The sequence below is a fragment of the Myotis davidii genome, unplaced genomic scaffold (genome assembly GCF_000327345.1).
Source record: "Myotis davidii unplaced genomic scaffold, ASM32734v1 scaffold450, whole genome shotgun sequence".
NCBI lineage: Eukaryota > Metazoa > Chordata > Mammalia > Chiroptera > Vespertilionidae > Myotis > Myotis davidii.
Window position 1 is genome coordinate 735796 of NW_006282385.1, and position 18917 is coordinate 754712.

Here is an 18917-nt window from a genome sequence, read left to right on the forward strand (position 1 = left end):
CCAGCGAACCGACCCTATCTGAGGGTGGGGCCAGCGGCCAACCTCCCATGGCTCCTCCCCCCAGCCAGCCCCACCCCTGATTGGCCCCCATCACCCCAATCGGGGGGTGGGGCCAGCCTCAGCCATCCCAGCCTTGATTGGCCCCCATCAGGGAAGGCCAGCTGGCCAACCTCCTGCCATCTCCTCCTCCCAACAGGCTTGGCCCTGATCCTCCCTGATTGAAGCCCGGCCAGCCAGACCGCACCCGTGCATGAATTGAATTTGTGCACTGGGCCTCTAGTATATATATATATATATAAAAGGGATAGGCCAGAGGGAAAAAATATTCAGATTAGCAATTCAGAGAAAAAAAAATTCAGAGATCCTTAGGAAGTCAGATTTCCTCATGAGAGGCCCTTTATTTGGATGCAACATCCCTGAATTGCCAAAAGAATATGAGGCCAAAAGAACTCTACATGACCATAAATATCCAATGATCTTGAATGGACCACAGTAACCAGCCAGATTTTAAATGCAAAGCTCACCCCGCAGAACTTACCAGCATTCTGTCCCCCTCTAGGGGCTGCCTAGAGTTGATTGTGCCAACTACATGGGCGGTTTCACTATCTGCAGCTGAACTAAGATACCATATTTTTCCAGATGAGCATTGCTGAGAGAGATTATATTAATTTCCTAGGGCCGCCTTAACAAATTGCCACAAACTGAGTGGCTCTATAAGACAGAAATTTATTCTTCATAGACTGGAGGCTAAAAACCTGAAATTGAGCTATCAGTGTGACCATACCCCCTCTGAAGTTTCTAGAAAAAAATCCTTCCCTGCCTCTTCTAGCTTCTGGTGGTTTCCAGACATCTTTGATGTTCATTGGCTTGTAGATGCATCACTTCCAATCTCTGCCTTCACTGCATGTGGCATTCTCCTTGTGTGTCTACATCTGTGTGTCTAGATTTCCCTCTTCCTATAAGGACACCAGTCATATTGGATTTAGGGTTCACCCTAATCCAATTATGATCTCATCTTACCTTGATTACATCTGCAAAGACTCTATTTCCAAGTAGGATCATATTCACTCATTCCAGATAGCTACGAGTTTGAGAGAACACTCTTCAACCAGTACAGAGTTTGGAAACTCAAAGAAATAGGAAAGGTTCTTCCTTTAGTTCTGAGCTGTGTTGTCCAGCTTGCTGTGGCCACCCAGGGCTGCAATAGTCTGCATGCACTGTCACTGGATGTCAAGTGTCCTTGTACTGTTTCTATCTTCCAAATGCAGCCTTGACCGTGAGCAGTTCTCTTCTGTTTATGGAGTTACATTTTGGGAGAAATTAATACAACAGTTTAGGATTTTTAGACTAGGGTTGATGAGCCGCTAATCCTCCCTCCCAGCCTTGCCTGATAGATGGGAAAATTACTTAGTAAAAGCCCCCCAACAAATGTGTGCTGACAGCCACAACTCTGTCCTCCAGTGGGTGGGAGATGGAATAAGGTTTGGACTCAGAAGTTCAAACTTTCAGTTATACAATGAATATGTTCTGGGGATCCAATATACTGTATGGTGATTTTAGTTAATAAAATTGTATTGTGCATTTAAAATTTGTTAAGAGAGTAAATCTTGTTTTTTCACCACCAAAAAAAAAATCAAGGTAACTATGTAAGGTGATGGACGTGTTAATTAACTTGATTGTGATACTCCTTCCATAACATTATACGTAAGTATATCAAACCATTGCATTGTGTATCTTAAAAACAATCTGAATAAGAAAATTAGGAAATTTTTTAAAATTCAAAAAGAAGCTCACATCCATTTATTTCACAGAATGGCCTTTAGTAATTCCTGGGACTGAGCCCACAGAGCTGGTCATTCTATTCCAGCTCCAGCCACTCCCTAGCTGCCACATCCAGATCTCTTCCAAAGGTCCAGTTCAAAAAAGGAACCCTAACTGCTGCTCATTGCACTGCAAATCTGGTCCGTCATATGGATTGACACAAACTCATTTCCAAAAGAATAGATGCAGGAGAATGGGGCCTGCAGTCTGTCTGTCAATGCAAATCCTGCTGGGTCCTGATTGATAGCAGCTCCTCCAGCTGAAGACATATGACACTCCCAGGGGTCAGGCATTTGGAATGAATAAGCAAGAAAGGGGCCAAGATCAGGTCTGCACTGGAAGCTACCCCTGTTTTGCAATTAGCCACCACTACAGGACACTGGAGCAAAGGGTAGGTGGATCAAGCTCGGATGGAAACTCTGGATGTCTCCTTTGTCCTTGAACAATTTGCATCCAGCCCCTAATTGGGAATGAAAGTCAGAGTTATAGGACCACATAGGAGCAGAGCCTGAGGGCGCTTCTCTGGGGCCCTAGGACAATCATAAAGCATTGAGAAAACCCTGCCTCCCTTCCCTGTTACCTTGGACACTGAGATTCAAACCCAAGGTAAGGTCTGAACTTGAGTCCAGCTTTACCATGTAAGCACCTGGCAGGAAAGTGGGAGCTGATTAAATTGTAACATGATTTGATATCTAGTGAATAGATTTCTATCAATTTGTGTGCATGACTCTGATATTGTTGAGCCAGTTAGTGCTACATTTGGAGGTCCCAGAAGACTAACTCCTGGAGAGCGGAGAAATCCTAAAGTTAGAAAGAAAACTCAAGTCTTAACAGAACTATGATTCACTGGGTGGTGGGGAGGTAGGCAGGAAGGATCTCAGGGAGTCAGTAGGATGGTCCTGAGACTGCAAAGGAAGACTAAAGGCTAGATCTCACTTAGGGTGGCCTCTGGAGGCCCAAAGTTATTCAAAAGCTAGGAAAAGTATAAGGACCAAATTCATAATGTAAGGCACTTATAGGAATTAACACCATTGGGGACAACAAACTAAACCAGAGAAGATGCCCTTTCTCACTGTAGCACTGACCTAGTGTGAGGAGCTGATAGGAGGCACAGAATCAGACACCTATGGAGAAACCAAGGGCAAGATTGAAGAACTTGTCTTAGTTTTATAGTGGAGTCATTTCTCAAACTTAGAGGTTATTATGATCAACTAATCGGTAGTAGGGGGAAAGATGTATTGATTTTGTCATCTACACATATGTATCAAAATATGTATGTTGGCTTACATATATATTTTGCCTAATTTCTTATTAAGAAATAATAAGAAATGTAGGCAAACATTTCTGCCTACATTTCTTATTAAGATGTGGCAAGAAGTAGTACCCCTGATTTCTGAAAAATGGCCATTCTTCACATTTAACTAGTACTCTGAAGGGAGGAAAAGAAATTATGTATGATTACTTTTCACTACAAAATACTTCTCTACTTCTGGATTCTCAATGTTGGGTTCCTTCCTGCCCCACCACCACCCAGTGAATCATAATTCTGTTAAGACTTGAGTTTTCTTTCTAACTTTAGGATTTCTCCCCTCTCCAGGAGTTAGTCTTCTGGGACCTCCAAATGTAGCACTAACTGGCTCAACAATATCAGAGTCATGCACACAAATTGATAGAAATCTATTCACTAGATATCGAATCATGTTACAATTTAATCAGCTCCCACTTTCCTGCCAGGTGCTTCCATGGTAAAACTGGACTCAAAAACCTCAACACGGTGAGATGTGATCTCTGATAAATCAGAAAAATAGGAAGATATAATATGGTAGGACTTCTTCCTCTATTCAACCAAAAGTGTTGACAAGGCAACAGTTTTCTGCTAATGTTGCCCAAAAGCATGACTTTATTTAATTTATCTCTAAGTGTCCAAAAGGAAATGCTGATGCAAATGGATATTGGTGTTTCTGTTAAAGATTTGCAATGTAACAATGCCGGAAATGTAAACTCCATAGATTAAGCAAGTATAATTTATCAATATATCAACAAATATTGATTGCACATTTTTGTGCCCTAAGTACTATAGTAGGCCTGTTTATGAAACAAACATAATAAAAATTGTATAGCACCATATCCAAACCCTCAAGGAGTAAAATTTGCATGAAAAGATAACATAAAAGCAATAGAATAAGTCATAAAGGAAAAGATAGATTAATTTGACTGCATAGAAAAGTAAACCTATTTCTCAAAATACAAGCTTATCAGATGATAAGCAACAATGTGAAAAATATATAGAATTATGTTTCGTCAAAGATAAGTTCCTTAATATATGATGAGATTATGTAATATGATAAGATCCCAGTAGATAAATGGTCCAAGAACAGGACATTCATAAATGAGGACATCCTATATAATAAAGAGGGACTATGCAAATTGACTGTCACTCCACCAGAAAGAGGGCAGCACTCACAGTGGAGGCAGGGGTTTCTGTAACACAAGGTGGCTGCATCCACAGCAGAGATGGGGTTTCCATAACACAAGATGGCTGCACCCACAGTAGAGGCCAAGTTCCCGTAACGAGCCTTAACGAGCAATCAGCAGGGACCTGAGGCTTCACTCCCCCTTCGCTCCCATGGGACTTGACAGGGGACCTCAGGCCGCACCCCCTGCGCTGGGACCAGGTCAGGGGACCTCAGGCCATGCCCCAGCACCAGGCCAGGGGACCTGAGGCCGCACCCCCTGCACAGCAGGGTGTGACGGGGGACCTCAAGGTGCGCCCCCCCTGCCCCAGTGCTGGGCCAGGGGACATCAGGCCACAACCCCCACCCAGTGGGACTTTATGGGGGACCTGAAGCTGTGCCACCCTCCTAGTGGGTCTTGACAGGGTACCTGAGGCTGTGCCCCCCACCCAGCAGGGCTTGATGGGGGACCTCAGGCCACGCCCTCTGCCTGGCGGGGCTTGACAGGGGATCTCAGGCTGTGTCCCCAACCCAGCAGGGCTTGATGGGGGACCTCAGGCCACGTCCCCCACCTGGTGGGGCTTGACAAGGGTAGTACTGGCCGGGTCTGGATCTAGCCCAATGGGGGGGGGGGCAGGCTGGGTCTGGGTCTCATGCTATTTTGAGGCACACGTGGGTGGGCGGGGACTTGACTCTGGGTCCCGTGGTGCACCCCAGACTCTGACAGGAGGAAGACTTTCATATAGGTTTTACTAATTTTCTTTCATCTCTGACACTTCTATTATAAAGAAAGGGCAAATAGCAATATTAAAATATTTCCTCTAATTAATCCCCTTTTAATGTGCATGAATTTAGTGCACTGGGCCACTAATGTAAATATGTTCATAAATATTTTTAAAAGTGGGGGGTCAATTGGGGAAAAAGGAGACATATGTAAAACTTTAGACAATAAAAAATAAAATAAAAATTACTTCAGTAATTAATCAAAGAAATAAAAATTGAGACAACAAAATTTAATTTACCAATTTAGTCAAGACATTTTCAATTATAACTGAGAAAATACAATCTTTCTTATATAAAGTTTAGAAGTGAGAAAAAGAAAAAATTACCACCCCACCTTCCAAGTACAGAAACAAAATGGGATGAAAAAAAATATACATCAATAAGTAGTGAAAGAGAGACTCTCAGAGGAAAACAATATTTAAATTAATAGAATTAGAGGACTGGAGATTGTAGCCTGGAATCTCTTCCATCTCATTAGAAATTAGGGAATAACTTTGGCAGTGGGGTACTGGAAAAATCATAGGAGAGACGGGAAAAGCTTTGTGTTATATTGAGCAAGATATTCAGCTACATTCTTACAGTTGACATAATTGTAAGTTTCAAATGGCTCTCTTTTTATTTTGACCATCATTATAGGCTAAGATTATCATACCAAAATTATAGTAAAGCAATTCTGCAGATGGCCAGTACTAGGAGGTCTGGGCGCCCAGCTTTCTTCTGATGTGACTTAACCTGGTGGATTTTAGAATATCAGACAGAACAGATGGACTGCATAGTCTTCAAATATCCCCCCAACTGAGTTTCTAAAAAAATACTGTATAAAACCTATTTCAAGGCAGGCAGTCTGTATTGTTCATTAGGCACAAACCTATATGCTTTACCAATCACACTGGGGGTGAAGCTGACAGCTCTTCTGAAAACTGTGGAGCTTAACAAGGATTCATGCTTGACGGGAAAACCATTACTTCTGAGAAGATGAGCCAAAGCATAACTGCAGGCAGGACCAAAAGTCTCCTTAAAGTGTTATTAGGAATCATAAAAATAAATGAGCGCACCAGAACTGAAAGTTCTACTCCTCTCTCATGCTCACAACATTTCGTCACAGAGAACTTTAAAAGTGGATGCAAATATAATTCACCATGCTCAGAGAAAAACGTCAACAATTCAGCCATACAATACCTTCCTTAGAGCAACGAGAAGCACCCTCCTAAACAAGCTGTGAAGTGAACAGTTCAGTATGTGAGATTCTTGTTGGATTATTTTTTTGTGAACCAATTAAATGTTGGAGGGCAAGTACTCACAATAGTAACTTTGGTTTAGAATATGGATCTGTGGCCCTTCTTTTGTTAATAATTAATTCTTAGGGTCATTATGTATCCTTTTCTGGGCACTCTCATTTCAAGATAATAAAGCCTAACACCATGAAAGGCTTTCTGTCTTCTGAAGGAGAAAAAAGTTAACCAACCCATTCAAAGTAACATAAGCTCTTAAAGAAATTAATTTTAAAGATACCAGAAAGCATCTTTAACACATTAAAAAAATTATATTTCCATCTGGCAGGATTCCTTAGCCTGTTTGAACATAACTATGGGTTTATATTCATGCAGCTCATGCAGCTTAGTCCAACGCCAAAACCTACAAAATCAAAGTCTGAAAAAATAAAATAAAAGCCTGAGGAAAAATCAATAAAAAGACATATATATCTGTCATCGATTCCAGATTATTGTTTTCCAAAGGAGTGAAGAGGATCATGGTGGATTAAGATAGAATCAACATATCTCGTCTACAAATTCCTCATGAAAAGCACTGACCCAACAAAACCAGACTTGTAGGTTTTAAACAGGCAGCTAGCACTCTATTAAAGTGAAATGCCCAATAAAAATGAGTCTGTAATTTGACAGGATAAGAAGTGTACTAACCTGTATGCCAGGATAAGCTATAGTTTGGATAAACAATTTATTTATTGAGAATGAAATCCCAACATTGAGTAATTCCTCAAAAGCTGTATACACAAAATATGAGTTCTCCTGAGTACATTATTAAACTTGATTTATTTCATCAGGAGATGATCAGGATCTCACACATTTTCCAGTGAAGAGATCTTATTATCTTTTCCAGAGCCACTCATTCTACATTAAAAGAAATAATATTGATAGAAGTACTACCAATAATGTAGACATGTCATAAGGTGCTGTTATTTATTCTTACATATAGACCAATCCCAGTAAGACACAAGATATACTTTGCTGCTAATATGGTATGGCTCTTCAGTTTCAAACCAGAAATAGAGAGAGTGATGCTGAGGGAGTATATCAGCTTCCTATCAGTGACACGTGACATCCTGGTAATCAAGTCAGCTCTAGCAAGAGTATGAGTTCACGTCCTAAGGAAGGTAAGAGGCTCTTCTTTAAAGTCTCTATCTCTCTTTATCTAGAGATAAAGCAGAACACTCTGGACAATTTGACATACGCATTTCATTGTTTCTGAATGCATTTGCATAAAAATGGACTGGACAAAATATTAAAAGCATAATGTTTTTATTCAGTAACATGAATAACAGAAATGGAACTTCACTCCCGCCCTGACCCAGTCCTGGATCCCTACCCCCAGAGATAGACTCAGTAGCAGAGTAAGGCTCAGATATACAGTAGTGATGTCTGTTTGCACATTACTTAGAATCATTTTTAAGTGCAGTATTTCATGAGGTTTTTTTTTTTAAAAGAAGCCTGAAAATATCTGCACACAGCCATTCCACAACATTCTATAACCAACCATAGGACACAATCCACACCTACTCTATCAGACACTGAATCTCGGATGAGATAGCAAATCAGTTTTCACCATGTAACTTTTTTCTAACTTCCTTCCTGGGCGAGGGACAGGCATTTGATTTGTTGAAAGATCCTGAATCAGCACTAACGACAACATCACCAGAGATGGATGCTTTGTGATTGGATTAAACAAGATCACCTGCCATGAGCTTAAAAGGCTTATCTGATAAAGCACAGGATTCTGATATTGAAAGATGATTAAGGGAATCAACAGCATGTTAAATATTAAGCATTTCTTGGAACGTAAACACTGTGTTAGAGGTTACCACATCATAGGAAAGGAATCCTTAAAAGACTTCAAGGTCTTTGGTTCTAAGACTCTGCTAAAGCACAGATATGTCTAAATATCTAAATGAGTTCCAGAACTGATGCTAGAAAGAAACATGATTGCTAGAAGTACTTTACAGATCCCCAGATATTTTCCAACCCACCTCCAACACTGTTGTCCTCAAATATAATCAGCTCTTGAGAAAATACAGTTAAATCCATTTTCTTGGCAACCTTCAAATTAAGACTCTCTTTTAACTTTGTATACTGTTCCTATTTGAAAATTTTGCTCTTCCTCCTCCATAATATTACCTCTCTCTGGCTCTCCATAATGCTAGAACAAATTCCTAGTTTATGTATGCTTTAAATATTTTGGAGCACCTATTATGAGCCAGGTACTTTTTTATGTACTAGAGAGGTTTATTAGAAACCAGCAGGTCTTTTCATCCCTTGTCAAACTATTAGAACCATGACTTCACCAATATTCAATTTTTCATGTTTCAAGTCTATGCTGTGTTCCTACATAACACTGGGGATGTCTTCCTTCCCTGCCACAGATACCAAGTAACTCATATCCCTCTAGCTTGCAAGGATTACCATACCTACATCACCTGCCCACCCCTCCTCAAACAATAGTGGTCTAACTTATTAGTTTTCATTTCAAAATTTCCCATTCTAACAACCAGCATAGCCATTCCCAATCCTCTGTGTATAACATCCAACTTGCTGCTCACCTTCTCAGATATTCTCACTCCAACTTTTTACCTCTGTGATCAAGATCACAGTGGCAAAATGATAGAATAACACATCTTATTTTAAGATAAAATTTATAATTGACCCTAATACCACTAAGGACATGCCCATCTACTAGTGGCTGGGGATATAGAAAAATACTTGCTTGCCACCTTTGCATTATTCAAGCACATTCTTTTTTTTTTTCTTTCTCCTCCCCTTTCTCTTTCTCCTCCTCCTCATCCTCGTCTTCTTCTTCTTCTTCTTCTCCTTCTTCTTCTTCTTCTCCTTCTTCTTCCTCCTTCTCCTTCTCCTCCTTCCCCCTCCTCTTTTCCTCCTTCTCCTTCTTAAAGAACATTCTGAAAGTTCAAATTCTCTATAAAGTTTTCTCACTACCCTTAGAATTATTTTTTAAACCTGCATTAATATGACATCAGCACACTCAAAAATACTTATATTTTTAAAATATATTTGTTTTTATACCTTAAAAAAATCCCAAGTTTCTGATAGTAATTTAAGTGCTTATGTTAATTACTCCATCTGTATTAGTATAGATAATTTCCTACGAGTAAGATTACTTAGTAAATGGTAATTGATATTTATTACTTTAACAGTGAAAGGTAAGAAACAGGACATGGGGGTAGAAGAGGACACCTGTCTGCCTGCCTCTTCTACCACTTCTATGAAAGTTGAGGATTTGGAAGATAAAAGACACTCTTCAAAAGAAAAAGAAAAAACTAGCAAGGGAAGATTTCTTGTCTTGGGTTCAGTTGGTGTTGGATTTAGGGAGAAGGGGTTGGAGGGATGTCTCTTTTTTTTTTTTTTGAGAGGTAAAGCCTGTTATTTGATTATTTTTTAACAGATCAAATACAGAATCCAGAAAATTTGATTTAAATCATGGATTACCTGCTAGAACTTGGAACCTTTGAGAAACCATTCCATATCACTACAATTCAATTCTTTGAAAGTGTTATGCTATAAGGTTCTCTGATCCCCCTCAGAATATGTTATTCATGGTTTTACAAACTGTACAATTTACCTATATAATGACTTAGGCAGAAAAGTGTGTCTAAATCATAATCTCCTCAACCTTCAGTTTGTATACTGATATTCCAGGAGTTGGAAGATCTTCTAAGCCTGCAATAGTGATAAACAGTAACAACAACAAAAACAAATCAGCATGAAAAAAAGAGTTTTGTTCCACTGAACCTTTGTAAACATCCTAAGGACCATCTATACTAATAAAAGCGTAATATGCTAATTCGACCAGGTAGACCAGATGTCTTCCGGATGTCCTTCGGGACAAAGCCATAGTGGCTGCAAGGGTTGAGGAGGGCCAGCAGCCATGGTAGTGGCAGCAGCAGTGGGGTGTGGGGGCGGCGCCTTCCCCTGATCAGCCGGTGACCTCCCACAGAGGGAGGCCAGACTGTGGCTTAGGCCCACCTAAGCCATCATATCCCCTGAGGGCTCCTGGACTGTTAGAGAGGGTAGGCCAGGCTGAGGGACCCCCCCACCTCAATGCACGAAATTTCATGCACCGGGCCTCTAATATAAAATAATATTGGAAGTTCTACTTAATGATCAATGAGTTGCATTGCATTACCTCCTGGATAACATTAACAATTAACAATGCAGAGAAGCAACTGAATATTCAGAACCACAGATATTTTCAAAATAGGACATTATCACCCTTTAGATTAATCCATATATAAATGAATGTTGGAAAAATTAAAGGTCACTTCAAGATTTCACCTAGTATTACATAAAGTAAAAAAAAAAAAGGCAGCTAAAATAGGAAGGGGTGAACAGGTGCTATAAATTACAACCCTTGCTATAAACTGTAGTTGGGATTTAGAAGTAAAAAGGGAGAAAATAAAGTACTGTATAAAGGATGCGTATGTTGAGAAGATAAAATAAAGGGTACCAGTCTCATCTAAGTAGTCTTCTTCAATTAAATTTAGTAAACACCCACAAACATTTCACTTCCAGTTAAAAGAATGTACAAAATACTGGTCCATACATTCTGTGAGCTTGCAGTCAAGTTGGTTGTGGGAAACTGATATAGGGTTAAGCCTCGGACTGACCTTCTGGCAAAGTCACAAACAAGTCCTAGCTTAGAGGGCACAGTCCTCTTAGCATAATTAGGCTTGACCTTATAACACTCCCTAGATCTTATCTGGGAATCTAATGGGCTGAGGAAGTGCAGGAAGTATAACCATGGTGTAAACAAGTGAAACTCACAAGAACAGTGCAGGTTTGGTAACCACTACCTTGTTTACCTCTCACTATAAAAAGCTTGGTGAGGCCTGAGCACAGTGGAAGTCCTTCCTCTTGAGTTGGACTGGCCGCCTGGTCCCCCAATATTCCCAAATTATCTCCTGTCTTTTCTTTTTCATTTGTTGTGCGGCTCCTCTTCCACACCCGAACCCTGAACCACGCAGGACGTGGAGGGAAACACGACAGTTGGTGAAAAAAATAAATTAATGGTCAACCCACAATTAGAGACATTATTAATTGCTAAATTCTTAGAGATTCATGAATTCAAGTAAATCAAGAAAGAGAAAGAAAAAGATTCTCGTAGTCTGGAATTATTGGATTTCCTAAAGAACAATGGGGTAAGTCAAAGCATCAGTATGGGAATTCGGACTCTGGCCGTGTGCCTGGCTTTTAGTGCCTGAGTTGCCTATGTGATGAGAATGGACATCATCAAAAAGCCCAGGCAGCTTCTATATGGTAAATGGAAGTAAATGAATATACAAGCTGGGTAAGTGAACACTTTAAGTGCTTATGGAAGAATAATGTGATACTTGGTAATGGAGATGTTGGTAACTAAGGGAGAAAGAATAGCAATTTTGCCATGAAGAATTCCAATTTAGGATGGTTTTAGTCTAGCAATAACATCAGGCTCTCCCTACAGTTAAGAGACAGACTCAATTAGGAATGTGCCCTGTGGGCATTAAGTGCAGTTGCCATCCTTGGGACAAACTGTACTCAATCAGCACAGAAAGAATTGCTACTGTGCATCAAGCTTACAGCTCAATTCACTAACCCAGTAAAAGCTCCATAAGAAACACCATCTAAAATACAGACAGATTCCATTAACAGTTGGATCAGACACATAAAAATGGATTAATCTTTAGAGTTATTTGTACGATGTAGAGTCTAAAAGAAGAAAAATAGCAGCAAACAGCAGCATTCGTTTTGGAACCATTGTCCAACTATCCTCGTCCACGCCCATTCCTCTGCATGACTGAAATGGTTTCCTAACTAGTCTCCCCATTCATTCTCTCTTCATTTATACTGCTGCTAGACTAATCTCCCTAAAGCATGGCTATAATTACAGCTCTACCCTGCCTTATTTCCCACTATAATCTTAGTTTAAAGCTCTCCAAACTGCAGTATCTCAAGTTCCTTGCATGTATTTCCAAGTACTGATTTTTACCATGATCTGTTTTTTTTACAGTCCACCTTTGAGAGGTAGAACCTAATTTCTATCTTTTTAAATTTGGGATGCACTTAGTGACTAACTTATAACAAATAGAATGAAGTGGAAGTGATGATAATCACCCTCAAAACTATATCATAAAAAGGTCATACACACACACACGCGCGCGCGCGCACACACACGCACACACATACACATCAATGTCTCTCTTTCAAAGTCTCTCAGAGTTCTGCCTCTGGTAGAAGTCAGGTGCCATGTCAATAGGACCCTCAGGCAGTTCTATGGATACACCCACATGGTGAAAACTGAGGCCTCCTGCCAATAGCTATGAGAATGAGCCATCTTGGAAGCAGCCCCTCCAGCCCCTGTCAAGCCTTCAGATTGACTGCAGACCATGAAGACTCTGAGAAGAATACCCAATTAAGCTGCTCCCAATTCCTGACCTATAGAAACTGTGGAAAATAATGTCTGCTATTTTCAGCCACTAAATTTTTTAAGTAATTTATTATGCAGCAATCTATAACAATAAAAGCATGATATGCTAATTAGACTTGACAGCCAAACAACCTTCTGGACGTCCTTCTGGACGAAGCCACGGTGGCGGGGGCCAAGGCAGAGGCAGTTAGGGGCAATCAGGCTGGCAGGCAGGCAAGCGGTTAGGAGCCAGAGGTCCTGGATTGCAAGAGGATGAAGGCCAGCCTGAGGGGACCCTTCCCCCACCCCCATGCATAAATTTCATGTACAGGGCCTCTAGTAGATAAATAACAAATAATAATAATATCTAATAGTAATTAATAAATAATATATAACTATTAGGTAACTGACCCATTTCCAAGTGTCTAAAATCTAAATATACTTCTTGAATGTATCCCAGATTAAAAGCTTCCTTCTCCACAAATCTCTCCTGGCCTATCTGGATAGAAATAGCATCTAAAATCAGATAAGGTTGGATTTGTACCTCTCCAATAGAATATCCTATCTCTACTATAGTGACAAGTACGACTTGCACATTTTTCTCCCTTATTATATATTAAGCTGCTTGAGGATCTAGTTCCAAACTTTTCTTCTTATCTCATCACAGAAGTTAGGTGCATTAAAAAAAATGATAAGGTCAATATTTGTTGAGAGAATGAGCAGCTGGATTCTAAACGAAAGTTTCTTTCCTTGCTTGAAAATCTATTTGTGTTTATTGTGATTTTCAGTTATGTATAACTGAAGAAGCAATACAAAATATAAGAAGTATTTCATTTCTTCATAACTTTTACAAAGAGGAAAATTTCTCAGAGAAAAAGTAATTAGCATGTTCAAATTTGCCAAGCAGACTAGGCGAGTGGAATAAAAACATACAATTTTTACATTAGTTCCTGTCCAAAACTGATAACAGGGGTGAATTCAGAGGTATGGGGATCTAAAGGTGACTATATTCCTGCCCAAGTTCTCACCAATTTTTCTTCCCAATTGAAGACAGAAACTCTTCTCTTTCACATTGTTTTTGAGCTGACATCATCCCCTAAACCACTTGCACCCTCCTTCCTGTGGCCGCCAGTTTGTTTTATACAATATTAACTAAGAATCAACAGCAACATATGAAAAGTGAATAACGATTTTTGATTGTTTGCATTTAAAATCCAGGCTTCCCATTTCCTCTGAGTAATGGAAAATGTAAAAACTGATTATGAACTGAGTATGAAATGTTCAGAGTATTTGGCTTTTAAAAATGAAAGCACAAAAATGACTATGCTTTCCCGGAGCTCCCCAGATATAATTACATAAAAGGAATGCTTCCTCTTCCAGCCCTTGTCTTTGCCTGTGGTAAGAGGACATGCTGTCAGAGCCCATCTTTCTGCTTCTTCTGACATATTTCTCAAGTATCTACTATCAGCCAATGTTCGACCATCAGGGAAGCTCGGAGTCGGGCAGTAATATCCTAGGTAGGCAAATCATCCCTGTCTCTTATGCAATCAGATTTGATCCTTGATCTAAAGCAACCACAATAAACCCATTGAGACATTTTGTACAGGGATAATTGTTTTTATAGTAAGTCAGTATCCATTTACAGGTTATTATATACTGTAAAACAACTAATACGCTGTTTATGTGTGGACTATGATGCACTCTTGACATGTGAGACACCAATTCAGCTGGCTCCCCTTTCCTAAGCAACAGTGACAACAAAAAACACTGAGCTCCTGAGTTCCAGCTGTTTCCGGCTTTCTCTCAAATGGATAAGCTTTTTTTTAAATTCAAAATTCTAATAAAGTAAATAAAAAAGTGTCACATTCTTAGTTTCCAAACTGCTCCCTTAGATTTTTTGACCACTACGGTTCCCACTCTTTGCTCCCAAAATGGGGAAAACATTTAAGAGACTGAAAGCCCTTTGAGTAGTAATATTCACACTGCCAAGCATTAGATTATAGAGCACCTCTGCATTGTTTTCTACACTAGAAAAATGAAATCAAGCTTTGGGCAATAATTCAGGAGATTTAATCAATGTTAGCTATCAATATAGGTGATTCAAGACAGTATAATTTTAGTGCTTAATATTGAAAGTTTTCAGCCTAGACTTTCCAGATAAATAACTCTATATTTCTCTTTTGTCAATATGGACAAATTTTGGTGGGGAAACTTTACTTTTTTTTCATCAGACGTACCTGTCATTCAAATTGCCACTCTTAGAGCAGCATATTCTATCCAAACCAAACTAATGAACTTGAATACGCTGTTGTTATTAATTCTCCTAATGGGTAGTGAAAATAGACTCAGTCCGTTGGTTATTTTAATCAATTTTTACCTCAAGCCCTATAGAATTTTAACTGGCCAAAGAAAGTCATCAAAAGCACAGTCGTAGCTTAAAGCAAGATTTGTCATAATACACCTTCCCTGAAGTAGAAATAGGAAGAATCAGAACAACAGAAAAACAATCACAGAACTACTATTCTGAAGTAAGTCAAGAGAAAAAGTCACAGAGGAAGTACATAAGAACTCAGTGAGTTAAATCAGCACTCCTTTGGGTGTTTGGAAAACAGCTCATGTAAGTGAGTGTGTGTACCTAATGTGTGGAGTAACAGATACTGACCAGAGGTGATTCTGAAGGGCTACGTTTTTTTCAATCAGATTTTTCAAAAACAATTAAAGGTAAGCCTAAAATATTTTCCTTATAAGAGAAAATCAGTATTACATTGGTCTGCTGATTGCTGCACAGGCACATCAGTCACTATCAGAAGGAAACTACATATGCTGGCCTGCCGGGGATCATGCCTGTGGTCCTGAATAATAACAATGTCACCTTTTGCTCTCGAAAATGCACCAGTTTGGAAAACAAATAATTTGTTCATCCTGAATTTTAGTGAATCCACTAAAAATTTAGAGAAAAAATAATGACATAAATACACATAAAATCTTAAAACCATCTCATCTATCTCCCTCATTCTGGTATTCCTTAGTCTTGATAAGAGTATCCAATAAATACATTTCTTCTCAGCAACCTTCAATCTGACCTTCTAATCCAGCTAAGACACATACACACACACACACACACACACACACACACACTTTTTGGTACTGCCTTTACGTATTTGCCGAAACTATTCCCTAAATAATAGCTGGTTCTTTTCTGCCAATCAGTGTCTCACATTATCCAATACCAAGATCAAGACTCACTCACTCACTTTGTCTTACAGATCCCATATCATATCTCACAGGAGGCGGATCTTAGAGGGAAAAGTACATTATTTGACGTTTATTACATTGATTTGGTCATAAATAGCTGTACACTAGATTGAATGTCAGTGACAGAATGCATTGCCCGAGCCCTGGTATGCGTGAGAAAATTCTGGCTGTTGGCCAGTATCTCCACTACACTTCTGGGGCTCATGAGGTCTCACCCCTTTGCCTGAAGGGCAGAGTTCTAGATACTGTCAAGTTACAAAGAAAATTCCTTGGCCTCATTTTTCCCATCTATTTTTAATATCTTTATATTGTGTGTTGTTGGTTTTTTGTTTGTTTTGCTACATATTCCTTATAAGTCTTTTTAAATCTTTCTGCCACAATGTGGGAAATTCATATGTAATCAAAGATGGTTCTGTCTTATGGACCTTAGACTTTAGAAGAATAAGGAAGATAGAAACCGTAGAGCTAGAGTAGAGAATATGATATAAAAATGCAGAAACAATGTGTTATTTCTTTTGAAGGAAGAAATCACTTACATTGAGGGGGGAAGTGTGGACAAGACAAAAGAATTAGTGGAAATGAGTTTTAAGGTTATATAATGAGGTCAGATAATGGCAGAGGTGTTGAGACAGAGAGATGTCTAGTGGGAACAGCATAAAGATATAGGGAGGGGTTGGAAATTAGAGTATAATTGGGATAAAACAGAATTCAAACTAGCAGAATGATGTTTCTAGGGATAAGACTTATCCTGTCTGAAAATGGTATGCCTATTATATCTAGGGAGATCAGACTAAGAAATGAAAATATGTATGTTCACAGCATTTTATTGAAAATATGATTGTTAAGTGCTCATTTGCAAAATGCAGGGATTGAATAGTCCACTGCTGCTTACACTCACACAATGCTGCTTTCTGTTCAGGTAAAATCAACCAGGAGCACCAAAGAGGTTCACTCCCTGGCAAAGATTCAAACTCTCTGTGTGAGAATCAGGAGACAAAATAGCCCCAGGCCCATGCTCCTGTAGAATTTCATGTTTACTTCCAGCAGCTCTGATCAGGATCTGCTTCCGATCTCAGATCAGGCTGCATTTGCTGACCAAATGCTGGAGGGCAGTGGAGTACAGTGGAAGCAATTGTTATATTGAAGCCAAGATACCGTAGTGTCTTCTAGACTTGGTGACAGTCTCACTTTCCCCCACTCTAAGTCTCAATCGGTTTGATTGACACAGAGAGCCATTCATCTCTCTCCTCCCCAGGGAGGGAAAGGAGGATAAAATGCAATATTATAGAGCGAAAAGTGGTTTTATACACTTCGTCTTAATTTCCAATGATGGAGAAAAAAGAAAAAGAATAAGAGAAAGGTTCAAGGTTAATTTGATTGGCAATATATGAAATGCCATTTACCTCAGGCCATTTCAAATTGCCCCTCATTCTCTCCACAGTGAATGAAATGATTCTTTCCAAAGACAGGGGCATCAATGGATAATGGCTGCTATTACATATTCATATACCACTTTACATTCTGTAGCTTACTTGGCAGGAATTCTGACTAGCCTGTCTTCACAGATGCCTTGTCGGAGAGGTGAGGTTGGGATTGAGCAAGCTCTCCCTGGCACTTTTTAGTGGACAGTATGTGGGGACAATATGAGGAGAAGCGAAGCTCACCTGTGGCGTTCTCTGCCTGCCCCCTCAGGACATGCAGGGAGATGCACTCTCCCAAGACAATACTTTATACATTATGTAAGGACCCATTTGTATAATCTATAGTTTTATTAAGGAGTGCTTCTCAATCCTGGGAAGATAACGAAAAAAATAATTTTGTGCCTTAAAAAAATGTGAGACTATTCTCTTTCCACATTAAGAATTATTTCCTGCCGAAACTGGTTTGGCTCAGTGGATAGAGTGTCAGCCTGCGGACTGAAGGGTCCCAGGTTCGATTCCGGTCAAGGGCATGTACCAGGGTTGCGGGCACATCCCCAGTAGGAGATGTGCAGGAGGCAGCTGATCGATGTTTCTCTCTCATCGATGTTTCTAACTCTCTATCTCTCTCCCTTCCTCTCTGTAAAAAATCAATAAAATACATTTTTAAAAAAAAAGAATTATTTCCTCATCAAAGAGAAACTAAGGCTGATTTTTTAAAAGAAATTAAAAACAGGAAAAGTCATATCATGAGTCTTTATGTGCAGTTGAGTTTCTGAGTTGTGATGCAACCAACATACATTTCTCTGGAGCACGAACCCAATGAAATTAGAGTTAAATCAGTTCAACAATCATTTGCTCACTGATGTGCAGGAGGCACAATGCTGGCAGGCTTCATTTCCATATAAGCCAGTTTACTCCACACACCAAAGATACGGTCACATACAGAGTTGCTAAATACAGCCCAAGGAAAGCTGAAAAGAAAATGCAAATGGCTCGGTGCACACCCATCCCACCTTAAAGAAACATAAAACTCCGGGATTACCGATGCAAAATCACTAACTTCACATTTTTAAACCATGATCCCTCTTTCTCTCAATCTCCCTCCCTTTCTGTCTCTTTCTCTCTCCTCCTCAGTTATTTAATGACATGGCCAATTGCTGAATTGCTTTTCATGATTAACTCTCTTCTTTCAAGGTCAATGATTGCCTTTAGTTGATGACAGTGCTCAAGGTAACTCATAATTCAGATAAACCCTGAAATGTTGACCTATCGTAAGTTCAACGTAATTAAAAGGTGTGCCTATGCCTGAGCCAACTGTTTCAAACACGTTTTTTAGGAGCTTAATGTCTCTGAACTTACCAAGAACATCTGTTCATGAATTTTCTTCACAGGCCAATACTTCAGTACCTTTTTTATAAAGCATTAAAAATCTGCTTCAAGCCCTAGCTGTTTTGGCTCAGTGGATAGAGTGTTGGCCTGCAGATTAAGGTGTTCT